General features: G+C 36.5%; 1 pseudogene; it reads right to left on the bottom strand.

The window, feature by feature from the left end:
- Positions 844 to 2,567, bottom strand: LOC107637092 (annotated as a pseudogene).

The raw sequence follows: 3,304 nt of genomic DNA, 5'->3' as shown, positions 1-3,304 counted from the left end.
TCCTTTACTAAATTTTTAGATCTAATCCTGTTAATACTCAAATAAGTTTCAATTCTTGAGAATTTATAAAAAGTAAAAGTGTATTAAGAACCAATGCTTTTAATTCAAGATTCTTTTAAAACTAATTTGTGCATATATGCTTAATTAAAACTTTCCCTCAACACATATTATATATTGTCAAATTTCATACGGTGAAATTTAGGGAGAAGAGAGAAATCATCACGAGTTAAAACCAAGACCAGGAAAGAAATGAAGAGACAAATAAATTTTGCTTGTAAAATAAAATAAATAGATAATTAAAGAACAAGTAAGGGAGTTATGTAGGAAATTATCGGCTCTTTTAAAGGCACAAATAAGATTTTCTAACACATATCATCATCATCAATGTCAAATTTATTTTAACAGAATTTATTTTAATGATTACAAGAACAATTGGTAGTGTTCTTGAAAATCCATCATCCAAAATATATAAAATAAAAAAAATTAACATTTATCTGCATTCTATGGATACCAAATATCTGTATTATCTGATACACATCTAAAAAGCTCTTTTTAGATATTCTATAAATACATTGTTTATACTTTTTTCAATCTCTATCTTTATTATATAGAGTTAATAGTCAATTTCGTCTCCGAAAGTGTCCTCGATCTCCATTTTCATCCCCGAAAGTCAAAATTAATCAAAAACGTTCTCGAAAGATACCTGTGTTGATCACGTTTGTCCTTCCGTCTTCTCGGTTGATGAGATGGCAAACGGCCGCTTACGTGGCACGTTAACTGCCAAGCTGGCCAACGCCAGGGTGTAGGATGTTGTTGCTGACAAGATACGTTTCGTTTAAGCCATCAAATTAGTCCTTCGAGTTTATAAACCTTAATTTCTTTCCCTTTTTGCCCCTCCATGAGTTCCCTCACAAGCCCCTCAACCTGCTCTCTCTTAACATCACACTCAATCTCCATCCCAATCTCCCATTTCTTGCATGCATAGAGGCTGTTTTTTTGTTGTTCTGCAAAGAAAGGTCAACATGCCATTGGAACTCCCTCACATATGCTCTCCAATGTTGAGTTCCACCCACAATGTGTTAGAAATCCGCCAATTGATACATGACACAGAACTTTCTCTTGTTGGCACCACCCCAATACCAATCCCCTCTCACATCTTTCAATCACATTCACATATTCATCACTTAATTTTCCATCACCATTATTATTATTATCATGCACAAGATTAGGCCTTATGACCCACAAGAAATGGTACTTGCTATTAACCAAACCCCAAGCAAATTTACTTAGTTGCTTTGGTGTCATAATCACTAAGCTACCAAAGTTCACATACACAACAGAACCTCTGTCTCTTTTATCCAACCATTCCAAGCATTTGTTGTCTTCCTTCCACAGATTCAGATCAATCGACTCCAATTGAGTATTTGAGTTTGAGAGCTGTTTGAATAGCATTGATAATGGACCAATGGAGTAGACATTGGAGTATTTGGCTCCGATGGCATCCAAAACCTCTGATTCTAAGTCTTCAAAGGTGTTAAGGATAACCCCTTTGGCATGCATAGCAGTGTTCACTTTTACTATGTTGTAATTGAATATTACATCAGAAGGATTAGTAGTCCTAAGAAATGTGAGAAGGTCTTTTAGTCTTGCTCCTTTCATTGCTGGAATCCAATCAACTTCAGTATCAAGATATCCATCAAGCATATTCTTCTCATCTAAAAAGAATAAATTTTTATTTTATTCTATTAAAAAATTATATGATACAAATAAAAACTTGTCAAAATATAATACAAGAGAGTACCTTTCAATGGGAAATAACCTCTTTTTCGAATCTCTTCAAAGTTAATGTATCCCAGCATGCCACAGGCACTGGGAGTGAAAAACACAAAGTGAGGGATGTGGAACTCTTGAGCAACTTTCAAAGTGAACCACATAGCACCATCAGAAACTATGCAAGTAACAGGAGGCACATCATCATGGTTTGGAGAAACAAGGCTTGCAATGAGTTTTCTGAAAGAACACAAGCCTTCAACATAGAATAAGAACATGAAAAACTCTAACTTCAGCTTCCACAGTGCCCAACTTCCATGCCACCTTCACCCTCCATTCATCATACTCACCTTCAACCTCCATATCAGCTCCTGCATCTTTCTTTGTACCACACACACTCACTGCTTTAAATTCATCATCATCAACCCACTTAAAATAATTGCAGTGACTACTCTTCTGCAATTTTATATGGGAGTAAACAAAAAAATCAGAGAACACCCAACAGAGGATAAGAACATGAAAAAGCTTTAACTTCCTTTACCATCACTCACCCGGTACCTTGGACATGCATGGAACAATCTATTCGGATTCTCCGCTGTCCCAGATTTCTTAATCACAGTCTTCAGCCCACAGAAACATGATCCATCATGAGCATTCACCCTCCTCCTTCGCATCGAAACACCGGATCCATGACTGTCGTGCGATGCATGTGACAAACCGCCACCACAACCACCATCTCCTCTCTACATCCACGCAGCCAGCCAGGGATTACGCCTCCTAGTTACCTCTACTGCCATCGAAAGTGATCACCTCGAAGTATTTATCATTCGTTTTGGGATTAGGGTTTATAAACTCGAAGGACTAATTTGATGGCTTAAACGAAACTTATCTTGTCAGCAACAACATCCTACACCCTGGCATTGGCCAGCTTGGCAGTTAACGTGCCACGTAAGCGGCCGTTTGCCATCTCATCAACCGAGAAGACGGAAGGACGAACGTGATCAACACGGGTATCTTTCGAGGACGTTTTTGATTAATTTTGACTTTCGGGGATGAAAATGGAGATCGAGGACACTTTCGGGGACGAAATTGACTATTAACTCTTATTATATATTTTAAACTAATGACACACACCTGACCATTGAAAGCTACAAAAGAAAAATGTGCCACCAAAAAAATTAATTCTAAATTTAAACTCATATGTATCCATATACTTCACAAGCCTCGCTCCAAGATCATCTTTGGATTTGCAATGAACTATCAAGCTTTCATGCCCTTCCATATAATTTTGGATAGTCACATGTATTTTTGGCATCAATTCGCTGCTGCATAATAATAATTGAACAAGAAGAACAAGAAGTCATAGCATGAAAATATTTCTATTAACACAAAGAGTTATTGATGTTTGAATAATTATTTCTCTCTTATTCTCTCCCTTTTTGTTTCACTCTTGACGTATTATGATTGTTGTGTATAGGTATATATATACTATTTTTATCGAAGTTTAAATCCACAGAAGCTAAAGAGACTGATA

Source organism: Arachis ipaensis, chromosome B04 (genome assembly GCF_000816755.2).
Source record: "Arachis ipaensis cultivar K30076 chromosome B04, Araip1.1, whole genome shotgun sequence".
Classification (NCBI taxonomy): Eukaryota; Viridiplantae; Streptophyta; class Magnoliopsida; order Fabales; family Fabaceae; genus Arachis; species Arachis ipaensis.
This window is presented reverse-complemented; position numbering and strand designations above follow the sequence as displayed.